Source organism: Microcaecilia unicolor, chromosome 9 (assembly GCF_901765095.1).
Source record: "Microcaecilia unicolor chromosome 9, aMicUni1.1, whole genome shotgun sequence".
Lineage (NCBI taxonomy): Eukaryota > Metazoa > Chordata > Amphibia > Gymnophiona > Siphonopidae > Microcaecilia > Microcaecilia unicolor.
The window spans coordinates 50997504-51024495 of record NC_044039.1 but is presented as its reverse complement, the minus strand read 5'-3'; positions in this window follow the sequence as shown (position 1 = coordinate 51024495).

The window sequence follows — 26992 nt, the reverse complement described above, 5'->3', positions numbered from 1 at the left end:
AGTCCCTGGAGCAGTTTTTAGTGGGTACTGCAGTGGACTTCAGGCAGGAGGACCCAGGCCCATCCTCCCCCCCCCCCCCCCACACACCTGTTACACTTGTGGTGATAAATGTGAGCCCTCCAAAACCCACCAGAAACCCACTATACCAACATGTAGGTGCCCCCCTTCACCCATAAGGGCTATGGTAGTGTTGTACAGTTGTGGGGAGTGGGTTTGGGGGGGCTCAGCACACAAGGGAGCTATGCACCTGGGAGCAATTTGTGAAGTCCACTGCAGTGTCCCCTAGGGTGCCCAGTTGGTGCCCTGGAATGTCAGGGGGACCACTGCACTATAAATGCTGGCTCCTCCTACGACCAAATGGCTTGGATTTGGCCGGGTTTGAGATGGCCGCCATTAGTTTCCATTATCGACGGGAAACCAATGGCGGTGATCTCTAATGCCGGCCATCTCTAATGCCAGCCCAAATGTTGAGATTTGGCTGGCCCCGACCGTATTATCGAAACAAAAGATGGCCGGCCGCTTTACGGGGCCGGCCTTAGAGATGGCCGCCCATATAGATGGCCGGCCACGTTCAATTATGCCTCTCAGAGAGGCTTAAAGAACTCAAATTTATTCTTTAGACCAGCGTCATCTAAGTTCAGTCCTTGAAGGCTGCAAACACGCCAAGTTTTCAGGACATCTCTAATGAATATGCTTCCATTGTGTGCTAATCTCTCCAGTGCATTTTTGTTATGGATATTATGAGAACCTGACCTATTCACACCTTTGATGACTGAACTTGGACAAGCTTGCTCGAGACCTTTGCCCATCAATATTCAGCTGGTGGCTTGACTGTTAAAAAATAAAAAGCTGACCATCACTGGCTATGTTAGACTCAGATATTCAATGTCAGGCTATGTCTGGATACCAGTATTAAATATCTGGGCATATCCAGACATTCGCTAGGTGCCAGCACTTGTCTGGGTTCTGAGCGAATATCACCTGGGACACAGATAAGAGGCGTTAACCTAAGCTGCCTTAAGCAGCTAATGCAGCAACTCTTCTGATTCCCCCCCACCCCCCCAAAAAAAATTCTGATCACTCCTCTGAGTCTCCTTCCGACCCCTACTGATTCTTATCTCTCTTTTCCCCCAGACTCCACCACCCCCAGGACTTACCTAGAGGTAATCCCTGCTGATCCACAGGTCTGGTGAAGAAGTGGTTCCCTTTCACTCCTGCCCCATTCAGCTCTGGGTTCAAAAATAGTGCTGACCACCAGTGGCAGTCTTGCAGTACTACTGTAGTTTTTATATCTGTTACCCCCTTTCTACATGTGTTACCAATGTATCTCAAAAAAGATATAGTGGATTTAGAAAAGATACAGAGAAGGGCAACGAAAACGATAAAGGGGATGGGACGACTTCCCTATGAGGAAAGGCTGAAGCATCTAGGGCTCTTCAGCTTGGAGAAAAGATAGCTGAGGGGAGATATGATAGAGGTCTATAAAATAATGAGTGGAGTGGAACAGGTAGACGTGAATCATTTGTTTACTCTTTCCAAAAATAGTAGGACTAGGGAGCATGCGATGAAGCTACAAAGTAGTACATTTAATACGAATTGGAGAAAAGTTTTCTTCACTCAACATGTAATTAAACTCTGGAATTCGTTGCCAGAAAATATGGTAAAGGCAGTTATCTTAGCGGGATTTTAAAAAGGTCTGGACGGCTTCCTAAAGGAAAAGTCCATAGACCATTATTAAATTGAATTGGGGGAAAATCCACTGCTTTTTTCTGGGATAAGCAGCATAAAATGTATTGAACTTTTGCAGGATCTTGCCATGTATCTGTGACCTGGATTGGCCACTGTTGGAAACAGGATGCTGGGCTTTATGGACCTTTGGTTTGTCCCAGTGTGCCAATACTTGTGTACTTATTTACTTATTTGTTCCTACCTCTTTCTCATAATCACTCAAATACTCAGTTCTGCATTTAGACCCATCATTCTTACAGATCCCACTAAGTATGGAAAAAACTACAAAGGAAACACAATTGCTATCAGATTTAAAATTTATGGGGTCAATATTCAAAGGGGTTTAACTGGAAAAGGAGAGGCTCTTGTCCGGTTAAATCCCACTGAGGTGGCCAACCACTGATATTCAGCAGCACTTAACCAGGTAGTGCTGCTAAATATGAGCTCTAACCGGCAATTTTGAAATTGGCTAGGTGTCCGTGACCGTTTCCTTGTCTGTGCTCGCCTCACCCTCTGGTGGCCAGAACCGGTGGCTGCTATGAACTGTCACCCGTTCTAGACTTCAGCCCAGTCCGGTCCGGATCTTCTGGGCTGCCAGACTTGCTTCTCTTGTTTGTGCCTGAACAGCACCTGTAGCTGCCTTGTGATTCCTGCAGCTGAACATCAGCAGCTGATGGGCTTTATTAATCACCTGGAAACTTCTGTGTTTGCCTTTGCATCGTCTAAGGTCCCTGGTATGTGGGTGTTCTCTGTGCACTTCTGCCTAGTTCTGTTTCTTGTCTAAAATCCTTGCCTGGTTCTAGTTAGTCTGTGTGTAGTTTAGCTTAGGTTTATTGCTTTTCTTAGTCTTGTTTCTGGTCTGTATTCTTGGTCTAGTTTCTGTTTGTCTGTGTCTCTCTCTTAGTGACTGCGTGGCAGCTTTCAGTCCTGACTCTTTTCTGTCTGTGTTCTCACTTAGTGGTTGCTCTGCAGCTTTCAGTCCTGTCTCTTGTCTGTCAGTATTTGTACCCTGTTTCAGTGACTGCTTGGCAGCTTTCAGTTCCTGTCCTTTAGCTTGTTCTTTTCCCTGCCTTGTGTAGTATGGTCTGTCTGTGAGTCCTAGCCCAGTTCCTGCCTTGCTGCCCATGTATATTCCTTTCCCCTCTGACCCTCGGTCCCTGTTCAGCCGAGTTGGTATCCAGTTCCTGCCCTGTCCAGTAAGTCCTGCCGGCCGCCTGCACCCAGGGGCTCAACTCCTGAGGAACGGCGGTCAAGTGCAGGTGAAGTCTAGCTGTTCCTGACAGAGTTCTGCCTTGTCTCTGGTGTGGGGTGGTTTTGCCTGCCACTGCTGCTCCACGGCAGTGGCCCAAGGGCTCACAAACCTAGTTTCTGCCTTGAAAACCTGACACTAGGTTAGGAGTGATCCAGGGACAGAGTTTAGATGGAGCCACTACTTAACCATCTAGCAACAATATTCGGCCCACTAACCAGCTAAGTAAGTGGATAAAGTTAGGACAGTAGAAAGGGTGGCCTAACAATCCAATGAATTAACTGGGCCTCCCTATTGGCCGGTGCCCGGTTAACATCTGGGTGGCTGCACTAACCTGGATATTCAATACCGGAGGCCAGACAAGCCCCAGCATTGAATATTAATGTATTCCACAGCTGTGAGCAGCTTATAAGTCACTTAGCACCACAAGCTGAATATCGGGTCCTACATTTTTTAATACAAGAACATAAACATTCTGTTTTACTGAAAAGTGGGAGAATGGCAAGATCCCAGCATCTCTGGGGGGAGGGGGAGGGAAGTGGCAGGAGAGAGAGAAGAAAGAGAAGAATAGAGAAAATAGGCTGAAGATCTTCTGCCAGTTTCCAAGGGACCTCCTTCACCTGCTGATCCTGGAGGTAGAGTAGCAGTATTCCAGAGTGAGGCTGCAAGACAGATAGTTACTCAGAATGCTTCGCAGATATGTGTTTTAAAAAAATGTATACCCCACCCAAGGTAGCTTAAAGACCATAAAAATATCATTTAAATAGAACCAGTTCCCCCAATATTTAAACACCATGAACAGTGTTGACTTCAAAGACTGACAATAGCGTTTAAAGATATAGCTGGATATTCAGTGCCAGGCCATACCTGTGGACCAGCGCTGAAGATCTGGGTATAAGGTGATCACTGGAAATTATCCAGTCCTAACTTGCCAAGGGATGTATTCAGGTACTAAAGCTGATAACTTCTGGCTGTGCCTTAGCTGTGCTCCCAGACTGCCCTGGCATTATCCAAATAGTGCTGGAGCATTCAGTAAAGGTTTCAGGGAATTACCCAGATAATACCACTGCAAATCAGTGGTTGGTCCCAGTGAGTGGCCCTTATCCAGGTAGTAGCTGCTCTTGCCTGGATAAGTGCCTATGGTACCATGAGTGAAGGTGGGCCCAGAGCCGAGGTAAGACAGACCACACAGTGGTTGCAGGTAAGTCAAATAATATTTATTGAAGGTGTTGGGCAAGGGGTCCTGTTTAATTCACAGGGAGGAAGAAAGCAAACTCATAGCAAAATCCTTGAATGTGACAATGTCCTCAGGTGTCCTGTTCCTGTAGGGCCACAGCATATATTCCTGTCTCTTGGCACAACAGCACACTACTTATCTCTGACCTGGCTCTCTAGTTACTAGTGCAGTCTCTATCAAGTACTCTGGTCAAAACGCAAAGTCTGTGAGGTTCCAAGTTGAATTTGGCGTACCTGACTGAGGTTGTTGTAGATACTGGTAAAGTCGTATGTAGTGGGGCATTGTAGTTTCCTTCTGGGCCTTTCTAACCTGACTCTGGCTCTGCCTTTTATACTTCCTGGCAGTTCTCCTCCTGGTCCACCCCTCCGGTGTCACTTCCTCTTTGGGCAGGACTATGGAGCTTAAGGTGGTTCTGACTCTGTGAGGGAGTATTCTTAAGGGAAGGGGCAGCATAAGTACATAAGTACATAAGTAGTGCCATACTGGGAAAGACCAAAGGTCCATCTAGCCCAGCATCCTGTCACCGACAGTGGCCAATCCAGGTCAAGGGCACCTGGCACGCTCCCCAAACGTAAAAACATTCCAGACAAGTTATACCTAAAAATGCGGAATTTTTCCAAGTCCATTTAATAGCGGTCTATGGACTTGTCCTTTAGGAATCTATCTAACCCCTTTTTAAACTCTGTCAAGCTAACCGCCCGTACCACGTTCTCCGGCAATGAATTCCAGAGTCTAATTACACGTTGGGTGAAGAAAAATTTTCTCCGATTCGTTTTAAATTTACCACACTGTAGCTTCAACTCATGCCCTCTAGTCCTAGTATTTTTGGATAGCGTGAACAGTCGCTTCACATCCACCCGATCCATTCCACTCATTATTTTATACACTTCTATCATATCTCCCCTCAGCCGTCTCTTCTCCAAGCTGAAAAGCATCTTATAGACTCCCTCGCATACCCTCCCCCTCAGCTCATCCATGCCTGGTTGAGCACCTGCCATGCCGGGGTCCAGCTCCTGAGACAAAAAAAATCAGCATTGGCATGCTCCAAGCCCACCCGATACCGCACCTGAAAACTGAAGAGCTGGAGGCTGAAGAGCCACCACATGATGTGTGCATTCGAGTCTTTGTGGCGAGCCATCCACTTGAGGGGTTCGCAATCCGTGATGAGCAAGAAGTGTCATCACAGCAGATAACACTGGAATGTCTCCAAGGCCACTTGACAGCTAGGGCTTCCTTCTCAATGATAGCGCTTTAGAAATGTTAAGTAGTAGTAGTACAGTGGTCCCCTTTCAAGCCAACTATCCTGGATGTGACTTTATCACTATATATATATATATACTATTCTACTATGATAGATATATTTCAAGTATTGGTAATTTTTTTCAAACAGTTAATAGATTAACCGACACTACATATATTTGTGATAAAGCTAGAAAGATGACACCTACTTCAACCCAATTGGCTCATTATTTTCAGACTAAAATAACAACTCTCTTCTATTTTACACAAAAATGATAGGAGTGACATAAGGGACGTGCTTGATCTTGCCTCATGTGAAGGTATGCCAACAGATTGTAGTTGGAGTGTTTTTTCCAAAATATCTGTGGAAGAACTGGATACAGCTTGTGATAAGTTTGCAAGATCTCATTGTTCACTCGATAGCTGTGCTACATACCTAACAAAGTCATCACCATCTGAATTTAGAAAGGCTCTGCTTCACTGGATAGAGGATTTTTTTTGCTTCTGGTATTTTTCCTAGAGAATTTGCTGAGATTATTTTGACAACTATAGTGAAAAATCCAAAGACATCAAGGAGTGATACATCTAATTATAGACCACTGGCATCCATTCCTTATTTTATTAAGGTTGTGGAGGAATTGCTTATGAGTCAATTTGTAAATTATTTAGACCAATTTGAGTTACTACATGTATATCAATTTGGATTTTATGCAGCTCATAGCACAGAATCGTGACTTGCCACTCCGTTGGAGCACATCAGACAAACTGTAAGTAGAGGTCGGCATGCTCTTATCATGCAGCTGGATCTTTCCAGTGCATTTGATCTTGATAGTTTCGGAGTGGAAACGTGTTAATGTGGTTTGAAGGATTTTTATCATATACTCTGGGATTCTATATATCACACCTTAATTTCTGCACAGAAATCAAAGCGTATTCTGTAACAATGTGCATAACTTAATTGGTTTGCTAATCAGCGCTGTCAATTGGATGTTAACAAGCAATTATCAGCACCAGTTGGCATTAAGATTTACGTGCACAACTCGCTAAGTGTATTCTTTAACATGGTGCGCTTAAATGCTAAATTGCATAGTTGAAAAGGAGGCATGCCATGGGCAGGGCATGGGCATTTCTAAAATCTATGTGGTTTGTACCCACTCTGCACCTAATTTAGGCATTGGGATTTAAGCCAAGTAAAGCATGGCGTAAATGGCCACTACTAAATTTGATCACATGGGAGAGGCACTTGGCGTATTCTATATACTGTGCAGAAACTTAAGCCTATTCTTTAGAGAATATGCCTAGGTGTATTTTTCTATGTGGAATTTTCAGGCACCATATATAGAATCTAGCCCATAGAGCCTACCAAGTTAAAATGCACAGAGCCATTGGAGAGGTGGTCTCCGCTTTCAGGTGTACCCATGGGTCTCCACTTTCGCCTGTCCCTTTTAATGTATTAATGTCCTCTTTGGGTATGAGTTTAGAGAGAGCAGGTTATCACAGAGCCGGATTAAGGCATAGGCAAACTTGGCACGTGCCTCGGGCCCAAAAGTTTAGGGAAGCCCTGTCAGACGTGCTCAGGATTCAGGAGACTAGGATTGCCAACTGTCTGGATTTTTTCAGGATTCTAAACATTTGTACATTACCCGTCTCAAAGCCAGAAGGATGGGTAAGCGTGTGGATATTTTTCAGAATTTAGCCCATGACAGCTCTCCAATGCAAAGGCTGTGGTAGAATCCAGCCAATGGGAAGGTTCTATTAGTGACAGGAAGGAAGGAGCTGAGCTGCAGGGGCTGGGGCTGGGGCTCGGGAAGCTGAGCTCTGCACATGGTCTTTGGAGAGAATCAGTGAGTGTTCTGGGGGGGGGGGGGGGGATATTGTTGCTAAGGAGGAGAAAGTGTGAAGGGTCTGCTCTCTGTGGAAGAAAAGAACAGGCAGCAAATGCCAGAATTTTACATGATGGTGGAAGGACCTGGTGGGAGGTGGGGGTACCTCCTGCAGGACAGCACTAGAAAGAGAGCTGGAAAGTGCACAGTCATGTACTTGTGGAAGTTCCTGTGTAACTAGTGAGGACTGTCACATAGAAATGAAGCTTCCCTTTGAAAATCTGGGCTGGAATGGGGAAGTTCACTGGTACAAATGTACCTGTGCACGTACTAAGTGAAAGAAAGTTTTCAACCCAGGGAATTTACCCTGTTAAAAATTAAATTACTTTGCAAAATTCCTTTGGACACTGTCCTAATACTGCCTCCACTCTGCCTATATTCTTTTCAGAAGCATTAAAAACAAAAAAGCTAAAATATTTTATTTTGCTTTTTCCATTTGTGAACTTTTTCTCACATGTAAATCTTTGTAAATTTATATTTTGGACCCATTGCCCTTAAATCTCACTCTTTTGGGCAGTCCATCCTTGGAATCTCTGGTTTATATCAGAGGCAATAGAGACTGAATATGACTTGCCCAGCTTCCCTGGTTCTGAGCCCACTGCTGCAGAGCTGCCAAGTTACCCAGGTCCTGTCCAGGAGGGAGACCTTTTGGCCAGTCCTGTTTTTGAACTTATAGCCCAGGTCACTGTTCTTTTAGTAGACTCTGATATTGCGGGAGGATTGTGAAAAATTACAAGCGGACCTTACGAGACCAGGAGACTGGGCGTCTAAATGGCAGATGACGTTTAATGTGAGCAAATGCAAAGTGATGCATGTGGGAAAGAGGAACCCGAATTATAGCTACGTCATGCAAGGTTCCACGTTAGGAGTCACGGACCAAGAAAGGGATCTAGGTGTCGTCGATGATACGTTGAAACCTTCTGCTCAGTGTGCTGCTGCGACTAATAAAGCAAATAGAATGTTAGGTATTATTAGGAAAGGAATGGAAAACAAAAATGAGGATGTTATAATGCCTTTGTATCGTTCCATGGTACGACCGCACCTCAAATATTGTGTTCAATTCTGGTCGCTGCATCTCAAAAAAGATATAGTGGAATTAGAAAAGGTGCAGAGAAGGGCGATGAAAACGACAAAGGAGATGGGACGACTTCCCTATGAGGAAAGGCTAAAGCGGCTAGGGCTCTTCAGCTTGGAGAAAAGGCGGCTGAGGGGAGATATGATAGAGGTCTATAAAATAATGAGTGGAGTTGAACGGGTAGATGTGAAGCGTCTGTTCACGCTTTCCAAAAATACTAGGACTAGGGGGCATGCGATGAAGCTACAATGTAGTACATTTAAAACGAATTGGAGAAAATGTTTCTTCACTCAACGTGTAATTAAACTCTGGAATTCGTTGCCAGAGAATGTGGTAAAGGCGGTTAGCTTATCGGAGTTTAAAAAAGGTTTTGACGGCTTCCTAAAGGAAAAGTCCATAGACCATTATTAAATGGACTGGGGAAAATCCACTATTTCTGGGATAAGCAGTATAAAATGTTTTGTACATTTTTGGGATCTTGCCGGGTATTTGTGACCTGGATTGACCACTGTTGGAAACAGGATGCTGAGTTCGATGGCCTTTGGTCTTTCCCGGTATGGCAATACTTATGTACTTATCATCAACTGAAATCAGCACTTTGGGTCTCATAATGGACCAGGATAGGGTTGAAGAAATCCAGGACTGGCTCAGAATTTCCCTCCTGGAACAGAGTAACTTGGCAGCTCTCCTTCTCTATCCATTAAGCCTCTCCATTCAAAGCATGTGCTTGCATAGTCCCTATGTTCACTGTCAAATTATTACAGTTCTCATACCCACAGCTAGGCTCTACTCTTTTCCTGCTACTTCTGGAGAGGTGAAATAATGATGGGGGGCTGGGGTCCCTGGTAGGGCGGTCCATAAATATGTTTGCCTAGGGCCCAATATAGTGTTAATCCAGCCCTGGGTTATCATGCTTTTACTTATGCAGATGATATATCCAAATTTTTCAGTGAATGGTGAGCTACATGATACATATCAAAGCATTTCTCACTGTTTTTCTTTAATTACTGTTTGGATGAATACCCATTATCAAAATTAATCAAGGATAAAACAACGTTTTTATTACTTGATTCTAGATTGAATCAAATTGTGGAATGAAAATTTAAAACTGATGGTGAAATTTATGCATTAGATCGTTCATTGAAACTTTAAGGTATTACTTTAGATCATAAAATGTCAATGGGAAATTAAATTAATGCTCTCGTAAGTAGTACATTTTTTACTTTAAGAAACTTGAGAAGTATCAGGAAATACTTGCAGGAGGACCAATTTAGTTTGGTGGGTCAATCACTGATATTGAGTAAGCTTGATTATTGTAATATTTATTTGGGGCTTTCGAAACATCTGCTAAAGAAAATTCAAACAATTCAGAATGTTGCAGTGCAACTGATTTTTTTCTTTAAAAAAATCAGATAAGATTACTTCTTTTTTTGTGATTTTTACATTGGCTTCCAATAGAAGCTAGAATACTGTTTAAATTAGGCTGTCTGATTTTCAAAATTTTACATGGTTATTTTTCTAAATATATGATTCCTCTTGTTTGTAGACCAGTGGTTGATCAATTTTTATAATGTATGGAACACAATGGCATTGTCTTTCCCAAGCCCCAGAGGGAAAAAAATGTTTACGTCATTGTTTTTATATCAAGCAACTAGCTTATGATCTACAATTCTATGAGATTTATAGTATGTGTTTAGTATTAATATTTTTTTAAAAAGGGATAGAAACAATTCTATTGCAGAAGAATGTTTTGACGAAGATGTGAGCTGTTAATTGTTTATTATTGTGTTATGTCCTAGATCTTTTGTCTAGTTTCTTAATAATGTAATCCGCTTCAAACTGCTTTGTCAGCTTTAGCGGGCTATACATAAAATAACTAACTATGTAGTTCCTGTACCTAGGAAGTAGCTTATGGCAAATGTAGGCCATAAGAATGTTCTTCACTATCCTCTTCTTGGGCCTGGACAGCCCTAAGCCCAACCTCTGATGCATCTATCTGTACCACAAGAGCTGGCTTAAGTCCGGGCTGACCAGCACTGGCTCCAAATGGATGTCCTCCTTCAGGGTCTCGAAAGCAGTATCCATTTCCAACGTCCATTGTACCTTCTCCAGGGCTTTCTTCTGCAAGAGGTGGAGTTAGTGGTTGTGCCTTTTCAGCAAACCCTGGAACAAATTGTCAGTAGTATCTGACGAGCCCTAATAAGGCCCACACCTGCTTGTTGGTCTGGGGTACCAGCACCTGGGTGATCACTTCTACCTTCCGGATCTGTGGTCTCACTTGTCCTTTTCCAACCAAGCACCCCAGGTATTGGACCTCTTGTCCTCCCAGGAAGCCCTTTTTAGGATTCACTGTCAACCTTGTGGTCCATAAACCATCCAGTACTGTTGCTACCTGGATAAGATGGGTCCTCCAGTACTTCTAGTAGATGACAAATGTCATCTAAGTAGGCGGCCGCATAGTCACCATGTGGCTTTATTAGGCAGTCAACAAGGCATTGAAAGATAGCTGGAGCTCCATGAAGGACTGTGACCTGAAATAGAACTTGGGATGTAGGAAAGGCTGTCTTTTCCTTAGCAGCCAGCATGAGGGGTATCTGCCAATATCCTTTGGTCAGGTCTAGGGTTGAAATGAACTGGGCTTCTCCCAGCCTCTTGATAAGTTCATCGAACCTTGGCATTGGGTAAGCCTCCAGTTTGGAGACAGCATTCACCTTCTGGAAATTGATACAGAACTGGATGCTCCTATCCGGCTTTGGCACCAGCACAATGGGGGATAGTGTCCAATTCCAGCATCTCAGCTACTTTTTTTGCCAACGCTTGCTGCCATGCTTCTGGGATCCAATAGGGGCATTGCTAGACTACCACTCCAGGTTCAGTGATAATATCATGAGTTGCAAGGTGGATCTGACCTGGCACTCCAGAAAATACAGGTCAGCCTTCTGTGTGGCAGAAAGCTGATCACCAAATGGGACTTGCAGGGGCCTAGACTGACCAGTACCACAGTTACTGGGATCCACTTCTTTAACAAATTGATGTGGAAGATCTCTGCCTTATCCCTCTTGTCTGGTTGGGCCACCTTGTAATTGAGAGGTCCTGTCTTCTCCAGGATTTCATAAGTTCTTTGCCACTTCCATAATAGTTTACTTTCTGAGGATAACAGGAAGACTAAGACTCTGTCCCCTTACTAGAAGCATCTCTGCACTGCCTTCTGATTGTAGGCTCGGGTTTGACCCTCCTGAACCTTCACCGGGAACAATTTTGGCTGCCTCACCTGTTTGGTGAGCACGTTTTCAGCTAAGTTCCTTCCTGGGCTAGGTTCCTCCTCCTGGAACCACATTCAGGATTTCTCTTGGTCTCAAATGGAGAGAATCCTGTCAAACTCTGGGGCACCTCCTGGACAGCAAACAGTACATATGGGAGTACAGTATCCCAGTTCTTCCCATCTTTGGCCACAGTCTTCCTTAGCATTTGCTTGAGAGTCTTACTAAAGCATTCCACCAGATCATCTGTCTGTGGATGATAAACTGATATCTGCAAGGTCTTTACTTTGAGCAAGGTACACACTTGCTTCATGACTCTAGACATAAAAGTGATGCCTAGGTCTGTCAGTATTTCAGTAGTAATCCTCATGTGGGAGAAGAGTACCACAGAGCATTGGCCACAGTAGTAATTTTCATATTACGCATGGCAATGGGTGTCTGGGTAGTGGTGTGTTCCAATGGCCCTATGAAGGTCATAGCTGCTTTCTCAAACAAGGTGTTGACAATGGGCATGGATACAAAAGGGCCAGCTGAGTAGTCTTAAGAGGGTTCCAAAGACTACTCAGCTAGCAGGTTGGGCAGGACTGACAAAAGAACTCTACTTGTTTTAATACATCTGGCCAGAAAAACTGGGCCAAAATTAATTCCCGAATTTTCTCCTCTCCCGTGACCTGGGGGCTAATTGTATAACCTGCCTATGGTAGGGATGAGGAACTAACCCCCTCCATGGTTCCTTTGACCACCATATACAACAAGTCATTCTTTATAAAATATGGGAATGTTACCTTAGAGGGGTCCTGGTTGCTCATAGGATTCCCATCTACAGTTACAACCTTAGCTTGTGCAGCTCTAAGGGACTCATTCTCTGACTGGGCTCTTTTAAAGTTCCCTGTAGTTCCTTTGCTACTTCACTTGGGTAGACTATCAAAAGGGTCTGGGGTGTCTGAACCGCCGTCTTCCCCCAGCTCCGGATCTCCATCCACTGTAGCTTCTAAATTCAAAGAGCAACACAGTTTCCCCAACCACCGCTAATGGTGGGGTTTAGGCAATTTTGGGCTCTCGGTGTATAAGTTTAGGTCCTCCAGTGGGAAGATCTCAGGGAAGGACTCCTCCTCCTTCTGTGGGCTGGTGTCACATTCCCAGGCTTTGAACAACCAGGCGTGAACTCTGGAACAATGTGAGCCCTTGGCCTACTGTCGTCGAGCGGCAGCAGGAGGCAAAAACCCCCAAGCAAGACTGGGCAGGATTCAGGATGCACTTGGAACATACTGGAACAAGCTTGGCTTCACTGGGCTGGAACCAAATGCTGGAACGGACTTGGCTTGACTGGACTGGAACCAAAAGCTGGAACGGACTTGGCTGGACTGGAACCAGATACTGGAACAAGCTTGGCTTGACTGGACTGGAACCAAATGTTGGAACAGACCTGGCTTGGCTGGACTGGAACCGGATTCAGGAACAAGCTTGACTGGACTGGAACTGGATTCAGGAACAAGCAGATACAAGCAGGGAGGGGACTGGAGCTAAAGACTACTGGGGTAAAGACAGACAAGCAGGGTCAGAACCAAAGCTGAAGGCTTGCAAGGCAGAGGCAAGCAGGAAAGGGACTGGAGCTAAACACTACCAGGGTAAAGACAGACAAGCAGGGACAGAACCAAAGCTGAAGGCTTGCAAGACAGAGACAAGCAGAATAGAAAGCTGACCCACACAGACAAACAACAGAACTGAGGCTGAAGCTAAAGAAGAAGGGACTAGAACAAGCAAGGCAGACTAGGCAGGACACAAAGCAAACCAACAGACAAACAACAGAACTAAGGCTAAAGGCAGACGTGCACACAGGCACCACAATTAAGAAGACAAGACACAGAAGTGCCCACAGGCACACAGACTAGAACAAGGCAGAAGTGCAACAGCACACGGACTAACCTGAGGACCTTAGGCATTGCAAAGGCCCTGAATGAAAGTGCACCACTTCCTTATAACAGGACAGAGACAAGAAATACACAGAACCCAAAGTGAGGCTTGAAACACAGAGGAAGTGGAAACCCTACAGGACAGAAACAGGAAATACACAATGAACACCGAAGTGAGGCTTGGAACACACAGGAAGTAGAAACCCTACACTCTGAACACCGAAGTGAGGCTTGGAACACACAGTACAAACACAACAATGCAGACAATAGCCAGCTCATGAACTGACCAGCAGAAAAGGTGAGTCGAAAGAGGGGTCACGGCCACAATCGTGACAGTTGGTGATCAGCTGGGCCCAGGTAGCTCCAGAGTTTGGAAAATCTCGATCCAGAACTACTGAGTAGACTAGCCATGCTAATTCAACCTGAGCTTGCTATGTGAGTGTTTTATAGGATACTTGAGCTGTAGGATACTGTCTCTGGTCACCATGTACACATGCCAATATCACAGTCTCTTCATAGTTCAACTGCAGTTGATTGAGTATTTCTCTCCAAACTAGAGTCTTGACACTGCTGGACTCCACCAGTGCCTGGTATGGGTGTTCTTCCAACTCAATTTGTAACACACAGTTTCTGCTCCCGGGGTAAAAAGCCTCCACAAAATTGCAACAGTGTGTGGCTGCGACATTCACATCCATGGCTTCTTCAGCTATATCCTGGAAGTCCCTGGATATATTACCTCTCCCTCACACATGACACAGGTTGGATAAGGATCCCGCCACTGGATCAGTGGTGTGTGTTGTATTTGTTAGGATGAGGGCTTCTATCGCTCTGACCCCTTCGTTGGGGACCCCAGGCTATAATGCCTTTATATTGCTCCAAGCTGTGTCCGCACCTTGAGTATTGCGTTCAGTTCTGGTCGCCGTATCTCAAAAAAGATATAGCAGAATTAGAAAAGGTTCAAAGAAGAGCAATCAAAATCATAAAGGAGATGGAACTCCTCTTGTATGAGGAAAGGCTAAAGAGGTTAGGGCTCTTCAGCTTGGAAAAGAGATGGATGAGGGGAGATATGATTGAGGTCTACAAAATCCTGAGTGGTATAGAACGAGTAGAAGTAAATCGATTTTTTACTCGTTCCAAAGGTGCAAAGACTAGGGGACACTCAAGGAAGTTACATGGAAATACTTTTAAAACAAATTGGAGGAAATATTTTTTTCACTCAACGAATAGTTAAGCTCTGGAACTCTTTGCAGGAGGAGGTGGTAACAGCGGTTAGTGTATCTGGGTTTAAAAAAGGTTTGGACAAATTCCTGGAGGAAAAGTCCATAATCTGCTATTGAGACAGATATGGAAAGCAACTGCTTGCCCTAGGATTTGTAGTATGGAGTGTTGTCATGATTTGAGTTTCTGCCAAATACTTGTGACCTGGCTTGGCCACTGTTTGGAAAACAGGATACTAGGCTAGATGGACCATTGATCTGACCCAGTATGGCTACTCTTATGTTCTTATGTTAAGGTGGTTTCTGGTCTCTTGGGTTGTCAGATCCAGCCTTTTCTCTTTTCCTCCCAGGACTCCCAGCTCGTTTCTTCTTGTGGAGTTCAGACTCTGGTTGTACTTGGTAGAAGGCTTTGGCTGTTTCTAAAGCACTCTATTGGGTCAATTTAGGATGCCACCTTACCCACTGTTTCATAGATGTGGGGTAGCCCTTCAAGGAACTGCTCCAGGTGGATGACTCTTGCTATCTTCGGTCCTGTCTTGCCTTCTGGTCACAGTCATCTCCAAGCCACTTCCTTGAGTCAGTAGAAGAAACTCTGAGGGTCCTCTTTAACTTGTAGAGACCCCTTTTGAATTTGCTGCTGGTAGGCTTCTTGGGTACATCCTGCGTCACTGCATTGGAAGGAGATTGTGTCTACCTTTGTGTTCATTTAATTTTGTATTGAAGAATTTGATGACCCCTGATGAAGTCTATCACCGAAACTTGGCAAGCTGGGTCCTTCTCAATAAAATTTTGCATGTGAACCATTGATTGTTTCCTCATTTCCAGGACCACCTTTGCTGTCTTTGGGAATCTTGCTGTTTTTGCAGAGGTTAACTTCCTGTTCTTTTGCTCTGTGCATGCATACATCCACCAGTGATATGCCTGGCCAGAAGATACTGGCCCTTTGGAGAGACTGCTGTATGTTTTGGGAGTCAAGAGAAAAGGGTAGAGGTAAGAAGAAAGTCCATTATCAATGGCTGTTATTTATTTATTTATTTATTTATTTATTTATTTACTTATTTTCTTATATACTACCTGCAAGCCCAAAAGATATTGAAGCAGTGTACACTCAGGTATAGTAAGTATTTTTCTATCCCTAGAGGACTTGGAATCTAAATTACACTTATGACCCTGATAAAATAATAGGAGGCAAGATGCACAAAAGAGAACAAACATCCAATATAACAAAAAAGGTATTGTCAAAAAATACAGCAAACTTATTCATGAAACCCAAAAAAACATGTGCCTGATTGTAAGCTCTTCGAGCAGGGACTGTCTTTCCATGTTAAATTGTACAGCGCTGCGTAACCCTAGTAGCGCTTTAGAAATGTTAAGTAGTAGTAGTAGTAGTAGTGTTACATATAACAGAGGACTGTGTTGAACTCACTGAAAGACAACAATGATACAGAAATATACAACAGACACAGGAGACAGAGAGAGAAAGAAAACCCTAAACCAAATGACATGTACACACAGCAGGTGCCGCATCAACATATCAAACGGACACACACAAACAAGGTGCCATAAGGGAAAAACTGTCATGTACAGGGACACCCTTATGGAGTGGATCTCTTCCACCAGACAAAGGGATCCTTTTACTAAGCTGCAGCAAAAAGTGACCTTAGCATGCCCTTATGCAGGTCTTTCCCATGCGCTAAGGCCAGTTCTACTCCAGTAATAAGATGGCCTATTTTCTATTTTTCATATTAATTGCCATTATCACACAGCCATCTTTAGAAATATCCATGTGAGCACTTATTGCCACCCATTTTGTAGGCACTAATTGGTTAGTGCAGGAACACCCACTCTCTGCCCATGACATGCCTCCTCAAAAAAATTAGAAATGCATATTTTTATTGCAATTTTCATCATTAATTCCATTTACAAAGAATCAAGAAAATACACTTACATAAGGAAACAATATTATAACAGAAAACATTACAAAGAACACGGAAATTTAAGTGAATGTGACCCCTGTAATGACAAGTCAGGCAAATTATAAGAAAATTATTAAGTAACCAAAAGCTTCACTCAAACCAGGGGCATAGTCACGGGTGGGCCTGGGCCCACCCAACAGCAGGTACACCTTGAAAGTGCAGTGTGGAGGGAAAAGGCTGGACTCCTGTGGTCCTAAATCGCTCTATTCAGTGGGTCCTGGGTAGTGACAGTGATCCCCACACGCTGCCTGCTGCTAACCTGGAAGCCTCTCCTCTGCTGCATCCTGCCCTCCTTTGTCACAGTTTCTAGTTTCTTTGCCTGGGTGGTGGGATGCAACAGAGGAAGGCTTCTGGGGTAGCAGCCAGCATTTGGGAATTGCTACAGCTACCTGGGACCCATTGAAGTGAGAGGGTCAGAGGGTGGGTGGGATGAGGGAAGGAACAAAGGAGAGATGCTGCATGGGGGGACAAGAGAGGGAGAATTGTTGGATATGGAGTGGAGGGAAGGACGGAAAGAAAGGAGAGATGCAGCTAAGGAGAAAGGAGAGGAGCAAGAGAGGCAGAAATGCATAGGCGTAGTTTGACTGTTTCATTTGGGGGGGGAAGAATGGGCGGAGCATATTAGCATATCATTTGCATATATACATATGCAAATGAATATGCTAATATGGAGGAAGGAAATGAAATTTACAGGCAAAATATCACAGATGCACATTTCAAAAAGCTGACACATTTCAATTAATAAATTATGAATAAAATAAACTTTTATTTACCTTTGTTGTCTGATCATTTAGTTTTTCTATTCGCTTTGATCCCAGTGTCTTCTGTTTTATGCAGTGTCTTCTTTCCAGTAGGCTTCCCTCTGCTCCCCACCCTCCCAGTCCCATCCATCTCTTGCTCCTTCCCTCTGCTCCCCACCCCTCCCAGTCCCAACCATCTCTTGCTCCTTCCCGCTGCTCCCCACCCCTCCCAGTCCCATCCATCTTCTGTTCCTTCCCTCTGCTCACCATGCCTCCGTCCCATCCATCTCTTGCTCCTTCCCTCTGCTGTGCCTGACCTCTCCAAATCCCATCCATCTCCTGGTCCATCCCTCTGCTCCCCACCCCTCGCAGTCCCATCCATCTTCTGTTCCTTCCCTCTGCTCACCATCCCTCCGTCCCATCCATCTCTTGCTCCTTCCCTGTGCTGTGCCTGACCTCTCCAAATCCCATCCATCTCCTGGTCCATCCCTCTGCTCCCCACCCCTCGCAGTCCCATCCATCTCTTGCTCCTTCCCTCTGCTCACCTCCTTTCCCAGTCCAATCCAATTCCTGGTCCTTCCCTCTGCTCCCCACCCACCCCTCCCAGTCCCATCCATCTCTTGCTCCTTCCCTCTGCTCCCCACCCACCCACCCACCCACCCCTCCCAGTCCCATCCATCTCCTGCTCCTTCCCTCTGACCTCCTTTCCCAGTCCAGTCCAATCCAATTCCTGGTCCTTCCCTCTGCTCCCCACCCACCCCTCCCAGTCCCATCCATCTCTTGCTCCTTCCCTCTGCTTCCCACCCCTCCCAGTCCCATCCAATTCCTGGTCCTTCCCTCTGCTCCCCAACCACCCCTCCCAGTCCCATCCATCTCTTGCTCCTTCCCTCTGCTTCCCACCCCTCCCAGTCCCATCCAATTCCTGGTCCTTCCCTCTGCTCCCCACCCACCCCTCCCAGTCCCATCCATCTCTTGCTCCTTCCCTCTGCTTCCCACCCAGTCCCATCCATCTCTTACTCCTTCCCTCTGCTCCCCACCCACCCACCCACCCCTTCCCAGTCCCATCCATCTCTTGCTCCTTCCCTCTGCTTCCCACCCCTCCCAGTCCCATCCATCTCCTGCTCCTTCCTTCTGACCTCCTTTCCCAGTCCAGTCCAATCCAATTCCTGGTCCTTCCCTCTGCTCCCCACCCACCCCTCCCAGTCCCATCCATCTCTTACTCCTTCCCTCTGCTCTCCACCCTCCCAGTCCCATTCATCTTCCCTCTGCTGCCCCCCCCCCCCGCGAGGTCCAGGATCGTGACTCCGTTTACCCCCTCTCTTCCTCCCTCCCTCCGGTGCAGGCAGCAGTCTTCTTCAACCTTTCTGTGCTCCTGGCAGCGGTAGCGACGTACACGCTGCCTTCGGTCTGCCCCGGAAGCCTTCTCTTCAAGTTCCTGTTCCCACCTATGCGGGAACAGGAACTTGAAGAGAAGGCTTCGGGGCAGAGCTGAAGGCAGCGTGTACGTCGCTACCGCTGCCAGGAACAAGAAAGACTTAGAGAAGATTGGTGCTGCCTGCGCCGGAGGGTAGGAAGAGAGGGGGTAGATTATAGACACGCTCGTCTCCGTCCGCTTCGCTGCTTCCCTGCCCTCTCTGTCTGCGTCCCGCCTTCCTCTGATGTCATTTCCTTTCAGGCGGGACGCAGACAGAGAGGGCAGGGAAGCAGCGAAGCGGACGGAGACAAGCGCGTGCCTGCTTGTTTTTTTTTTTTTTTTTCATTCTAGCGCCAGTTCACGTCATCGTCGTTTGGGGGGGCATTGCCCCCCCTCGCCCCCCCCAGTCTACGCCTATGCAGAAATGTTGGACATAGGGTTGGAGGGGAGGGAGAGATGGTGCATAGGGGAGAAATATTGGGCATGATGGTGGTAGAGAGGAAGGGAGAGATGTTAGACTCAGGGCACAAGGGAGGGAGCGAGAGAGAGATTGTGGACAATGGAGGGGGGAGAGGGAGAATTGTTGAATAAGGGGTGGAGGGGAGGAAGGGAGAGATGCAGCAAAGGGGTGGAAGGGTGAGAAAGGGAGAGATACTGCATGGAGAGGGATGGGAGGAAGAAATGTTGGACATAGAGTTGGAGTGGAGGGAGAGATATTGGGCAAGATGGTAGAGGGGAGGAAGGGAGAGATGTTGGACCGGGGGCACAAGGAAGGGAGAGAGAGAGAAAGATGGTGGACAGTAGGAGAGAGGGAGGGATGTTGGGCAGGTGGGGGATGAAAGGGAGGGAGAGCTACACAGGAGGTGGAGAGGGGAGAAAGAATGAGATGTTGGATCCAGGAGCAGAATTAAGTGATAGAGAGATGCCAGACAATGGGAGTGAAGGAAGAGAGGGAGAAATGCTGGACCAAGGGGGGAGAGGGCAGAAGGGACATGGAGTTGAGGCTATGAGGATGGGGAGGGGAGAAAGATGGAGCAGATGCTGGGCTAGAAGGGTGGAGGGAGGAAGACGCCAGGAATGGTGGAACCATGTGAGTGAGGCCAAGAGGGGGGTGGCAAGGAAATGAATGAGAGGATAGTATTTACAGAGGGTAGAAATATGGGAATGGGAATGGAGGGCTGAGGAAGGAGTGAGATGGAGAATGGGAAATCTACTTTTCACCTGGTTTGGCCACTGTTGGAAACAGGATACTGGGCTAGATGGACCATTGATCTGACTCAGTACGGCTATTCTTATGTTCTTATAAGAGAAGAAGATGGAAATTTGATAGGTAGCAGAAAAGTAAAAAGGATGAGATGGGTGAGAGAAGATGAAATTTGAGTAGGTAGGCAGAAAAGAAAAAAAAAGAGCTAAAAAGGAATGATCCTATGTCAGAGACAGGTGTAATGAAGGAATAGACAGGAGAGAGCAGAAAAGAAAAATGGACAGCAGCCGCTTGAAAGAGAACTAGCAGATGATAGAAGACAGGAGAACAGAAAAGGAAAACTGGAACCAACATGATAGAAAAATAAAATGTCCAACCAACAAAGGTGGAAGAAAACATTTTATTTTGAATATTTTAAATGGAAAGTTAGCTTTGGGAAATATGCATAGCAAATATCTTTGTATTATGTTCCGTAGAAAAGGAAATACAATTCTGTTTTTTGTCTAAATATTTTTGTTTCTATTTTATGATTCCTTGTTCTGTATTTGCTGAGGGTCTGTCGGTGTTATAGTAATGGCTGGTGGGGAAATCAGAGGGGAGGCAGGGAGGAGAGGGGATCGGAGTAGGGGGGCCCTCCTTTTATGTTTTTTTTATTTTCGGACCTAGGCCCTAGCATGTCTAACATCAGTTCTGACCCTTGCTTGTGGGGATCCCCAGCTGAGGATCTCCTCCAAAGACGGCCAGAACTCCCTTCTACCAAGCTCTGCAGTCGGTGACGGCATCCTTGAGCCACCAACAACTAAGCATGCAGGAGTTGCCGGCATTTGTGGCTTAGGGACATTGCTGCTGCCTGCCAAACTTGGTAAAAGGCAGTTCTGGCCACCTTCAGAGAAAGTCTTCATCTGACAGAGCTTGGGGATCCTCATTAGCTAAAGTACTTAAATTTGAGGTGGGGGTAGGGTGGGGCAGAGACAATTTTGTGCTCACTCACTTTGGGCTCAGACCCACCCGGAATTGGCTGTCTGGCTACGCCCTACTGTTGATTGGATAATTAACGTAAAAACTACTCATAATCTCCCATATAGCACAGTAACATAGTAGATGACGGCAGAGAAAGACCTGTACGGTCCATCCAGTCTGCTGAGGTGGAAGGAGGTGTTTCAGAGAGCTCTGCAGACTTCCAGTGGGAAGGGAGTGAGGCCTAGCTCCCTCCCCAAGGATGTGGAGGGCCTCTGGGGAGCGTTCCCCAGGACAGGCCCAGGCCATGGGGCCTCTTGGGCTCAGGGACCAGAGGGTCAGGAAAAGCGGTCCCCTCCCTTGCAGTGCCGCAGGGAGGAGGGAAAGGAGCCCTGTGGATAGAAGAGGGCCAGACTCCAAGGGAGGAAGCCGGACTCGCGGCCGCACGACGTCCAGCAGGTGAGGGGGGGAGAGAGCTGGCAGAGGCCCTAGAGAAGAGCTGGTCTGAGAAGGAAAGAGTGGTAATGGAGATCTGTCAGGAGGCCCTGCCGGAGGTGGAGGAGGAAGGCAGTGAGGACAGTGACGATCTAGAGGAGGAAGAGTTTGTGGACTACTGCCAGGATCCAGAGGACCCGGCCAGTGGCATAATTAAAATGGTGAAGAGAATTAAAAGTTCAGAGAAGGAGGTGGGGAAGCTGGGGAAGCGAGTCAAAATGGCAAAAGCCCTGAGCAGGCTGGCCCCAGCACAGCATCGCAAGACCTATATGAAAGAGGAAACCAGGCTGCTTAGGCTTCTCCAGAAAAAAGAACAGCTGCTGAGGGCCCTGAGGAAAGGCCCTGGAAATCCTCTGAGAGAACTCTATATCAACAGAGACAGGATGGCCTCGGGGGCACAGGCCCCGTCAGCCTCAGTACAGTGGAAGCAACAAACAGAGCAGGAAGGAATCAGCCCAGGCTTTGGACCCCAGAACATTGAAGCATCAGGGGAGCTGCCAGGAACAAGCACCCAAAATACATTAAAATTCATGCAATACCTTGCTAGTCAGTCAGGGCCTCTGCAGGCAGCTTCTGGAGTAAGCAGGACTGAAGGTGGGGCTGTGGAAGCCTCATTGAGAGCACCTGAGTGTGGGAGAGCTAGGGTTACCATATGGCTCCAGAAAAAGGAGGACGGATTGAGCCAGCCGGGTTTTACTTCCATTGCTTTCCATTGAAAGCAATGGAAGTAAAACCCGGCTGGCACAATTACTTCCATTGAAAGCAATGGAAGTAAAACCCGGCTGGCTCAATCCGTCCTCCTTTTTCTGGAGCCATATGGTAACCCTAGGGAGAGCAGAACAGGAAAAAAACTTTAACACTAAGACTTTTCACATTGTTGAAACAGAGGCTGGAATTTCAGGAGAAAGACCTTTTTCCACAGAAGTGGTGGTGGAAGTTGAAACAGAGAACTTACCTGGAGAAGAGGCAAGGGGTAGGCAGAGGCAATTGCAGCCACAGATTGTCCTGTTTCCATTGCCTGTAGTAGGAGCAGACGGCAAGGAAAAAATGCATGCCCCAGCACAGCCTGGGAGGCCTCACTCACAAAGCTCTGAGGAGCAGGATGTTCCAGCCAATCAGCCTGCAGCAGGGCCAAGGACTGAAAGTGGAGATGTTCCTGCAGGGAGCTGCCTCTTAAAGGAGAATGCAGGAAGAACGGCAGGTGAAGACGAGGAGTGGTTTTCGATAGAGAAAGCACAGGAGGACACACAGTGTTCCCCACAAAAAGGTTCAGAATGGCAAGGCACTGCGCTGCCGGGTGGTGGGATGCCATGCCTGCCCAGCACATTGGAGCAGGAGGCGCCAGCCAATCGGGCTGGAGGAGCAGGGACGGCCACAGAGGAGCTGCAGTGGCTGGTAGGGGAGAATGCTACAGCGCAGGAGGATTCCCCACGCTTGGGAGAGCGAGCGGTGCTGGAGTGCAGGAAGCCACGCTTACTTGGCAAAATGGAAGAGCAGGAAATCCCAACGAAGCAGGAAGCCAGAGGGGAGACCAGTTCCCAGGAAAACAGCGGGCCTGCACAGGGACAGCTGGAGCAGCACATTGCAAGGAGGGACCCAGAACAGAGAGCAGGTTCTGGGGGGAAGGAGGGGGGGAGGAGCGGGAGGTGTTTGCCTTGCAGTGTGCACCAGAAGGAAACTTGACTGGTACCTTTGACTTTGAAGTTGGCCAGGCTGCGGGGGTGCGAGCCAGGGGGGAGTGTTCGGGCCAGGAGGGGAGGGTTGGCTCGGTGGGAGGGGGAGGGGGTCAGGGGCATTGGGAGGGGAACAAGTATTTAGGGGAACCTGCTCTCACTGTCTCTAGCGAACGTGTTGAAGGGGACAATGACAGGTTTTTTGCTGCAGGGGAAATGGTACAGAAGGACACTGTGAAGGCAGGGGATGTGCAAAGTCTGCTGATAGAAGGGAGGGAGGGGAGGGAGGCTGAGAGGGGGGGCAAGAGAGAGAGAGGGGGGTACGGCGCAGCAGGAGCAGGGGGGTCTCAGTGCAGGAGATGGAGGAGGGGGACGGTGGGGGGGTGCTCCATCCTTAGCGGCGGTAGTAGGTGGGAGGGGCGGGCGCAGGGGGAATGGGGGGGCAGGAAGCAGTGGGGAAGGATGGGGGGAGGGTGGGGGGGGCCAGGTTCCCAAAAGGAGGAATGTGGTTCAGTTAAGGTGGGTGGGGGAGGGAGGGATGCCAAGTAGGGATGAGGCCCTGAAGTTGGTTCTGGGTTTAGGATTTCTCCCAGAGGACCTCTATGCCTGTATCCACCCGGTGAATATCCCAGAATATGATGTTAGTTTTCTGACCCAGCGAGGCATGGAGGTCTTCTGGGAGAAATACGAGGGGGTAAGGGGGAAAGGGGATTGGGGAAACTTTAGGGCTTTACCGATCAGCAGACCTGACCTGGTGCAGGTAACCCTGCTGGTCCGAAATGAATCCATCTCAGGGGCGGACCTGGCCTTCTGGCTACAGCGGTACGCAGAATTGCGTACCCCCTTGTCCAAGCTCCCTGACCCCAGTAGGGTGTGGGCGGGAGGATGGGGTGCGCAGGTTAGGCTGAAGCAGGCAAGGCACGTGACCCAGCACATTCCCTCCGCGGCGTTCATTGGCAGGGATCGGATCCTCTGCTTTTACAAGGGGCAGTCGCGGCAATGTCACAAGTGCGGGTCATTCAGACATTTTAGTATGTCGTGCCCAGTATGGCAGTATGGGAAGTGCGGGTTTAAGGAGCATCCTACGGAGTCTTGTGCATCTATCCGGTGTAATTTGTGTGGGGGTCTGGGGCATGCATTCAGAGCTTGCCCTTGGGCCTCCCATAACGGGGGGAGAGGAGGACATGGGAGGGGGCGGTCCAGTTCAGAGGGAGAGGGGGGAGGGAATGTAGGGAAAGATCAGGTTCCCGGGGTGGGGGGGAAAGGAGCTGCGGAGGGACAGGGAGTGGGAGGTGGGGGAGGGTTGGGGGAAGGGCGGAAGCGGCAGGACGGGGCAGATGAGGGTTGGACGCGGGTGTCAAAAAAACAACGGAAGGTGACGGGGTACGGGAGGAAGGAGGAGGGGCAGGAATGGGAATAGAAGTAGAGAACAGATTTAGGGGATTGGAAGATGAGGGAGGGGGTGATGAACTGGCAGGAGAGGAAGGAGAGGATGGGGTGAGCCGGCAGGATGGGTTGGAAAGCATGGCAGATGCTGAAAAGGGAACAGCGGGTAAAAGGAAGAAGAAGAGGGAGAAGGTTTTGAGGGACAAAGAGGAGGAAATGGTAGTGGAGGAGGTCGGGGAGGTGGGGGCAGATTGGGGGGGCTGAAGGGAGGGAGGGGGAGAAAAGGAGGGTAGGACAGGAGGCAGGGATGAAGGCAAGAGAGGGGAGGGAGGATGGGCTGGAGGCAGGATTGACGGAGGGGGTCGAAGAAGGGGCAGAAGGGGCGGGAGAGGGGGGAGGGTCAGTGGACGACTCCCAAGGAGGGAGGGAGGTGGGCAAAGAAAAGAGGAAGAAGGGGAGGAAGAAAGTAAGGAAAGGGGGGGGGGCTTTTGAGCTAGGGGTCCGGGACTGGGCCGACGAGGAAGGGGAGGGGGAAGGGGAAGGGATCCCTGGAGGTAGTATGGAGCAGAGGGAAGGTAGCCAGGAGGGCGGGGGGTATGGAATGGCACAATGATGGCGGGACTGCTGTTAACATTTGCCACACTTAATGTGGTTAGTGTCGCCTCCCAGAGGGCGAGATGCTTGGCATTCGATGGCCTCTCTGCCGTGGCGGCGGACTGTTTTCTTCTGCAGGAGACCAGGCTGCGAACGCTGGAGGAGGTTCGGTGGGCAAAGCAGGCCTGGAGATGGGGGCCCTCTATTTGGGGTCTGGCAGGGGAACGGTATGGGGGGATAGGCATCCTCTTCAAAACCTTTAAAGTAGAGATCCAGAGGGTGGTGGAGTTGGGAATTGTGAGGTGTCTGGTGTTAGATGTGAGATTGTGGGGGGTGGCTTTGCGGGTGATTAACATCTACGGGCTGCAAAGCAAACGGGGAAGGGCGGCACTGTTTGGGAAAATTCGGCCGTACCTTTACACCTCACGGCAGCTAGTGTGGTGGGGGGGGGGGATTTTAACACAGTCCTGAGGAAGGAGGATGGGGGGGAGGGCGGCGCAAGTAGGTTACGATGGGGTACGGCTAGCAGGGATCATGAAGGGAACAGGATTGGTGGACGCGCACATAGAGTTTGGTGGTTGGACGCAGGGTTTCACTTTTGCCCGGGGCACTTGTAGAAGTAGAATCGACCGGTTTTTAGTTCGGGGAGGGGCGTGTGGGAAGGCACCAAGGGTGGTAGAGGTTGATTTCTCAGACCACAAGATGGTGCTGGTCGAGCTGGGGTGAGGGGGGATTCACGGATTGGGGAAAGGATTGTGGCGTTTAAATCAGAAATGGTTGAGGGAGGGGGTGTTGTACCAGGAGTATCTGGAGTTTCTGGCAGACCAGGTATCCATTCAGGGTGTCTTCCCTTCCCTAGGGGACTGGTGGGAAGTTTTGAAACACCACACCAGGGGGTTCTTTCTCCGTCAGGCGAGGAGGCAGGGGAGGGAGGTCACCCGGCTAGGAACTGCTCTGACGAAGCGAAGGGACAATTTGATTTCCAGGGGAGGGAGGAGGGAGGACATTGAGGCCTTGCAGCAGGAGGTGGAACGGGTACAATACAATCGGTACTCTTCCCTCGTCTATGAGCGGGACTTCGGGAAGCTGCTCAGCCCGAACCCGTATGACTGCTGTAAGGAAAGAAGGGAGAGGAGGGTGGTAGAGGGGTTAAGGGATGAGGGGGGGACGCCCCAGCAGTCTAGGGAAGGTATCTTGCAGGTGGTGGGGACCCACTTTGGGCAGGTCTTTTTGGACCAACGGTTGGGGGAGGAGGCCATGGCGAGGTACATTGAGGAAACCCCAGGGGTGGGTAAGGGGGGGTCTCATCTTCAGGCCTTGCTGCGGCCGTGGACGCTGCGGGAGGTACAGGAGGCCATCGGGGCCTTGCGGACTCCCGGCAGAGTTCTACCAGCGGTTTAGGGATCAGTTGGCGCCGGTCTTGTTGGCAATCTGGGAGGCGGCACGAACAGGGGGATCCTTGCCTGAGTCTATGGGGGCATCAGCTTTGGTCCTCCTTAGCAAAGGCAAGGACCCCCAGGATGTGGCAAATTGGTGGCCGATTGCACTTCTGAACACTGACCGGAAGATCTTCGCTCACATGCTCCTTGCCCGCATGAGGAAGATCGCCGGGGAAGTGCTGGCAGCCCCGCAGGGGTGTGGGGTCCCGGGAAGGGGGGTGCTGGAGGCAGTGGCCTGAGTGAGGGAGGGCCTGGAACGTAGTCGGGTGGGAGAGGGCAGGCTGGTCGTGGCCTTGGACCAGGACAAGGCTTT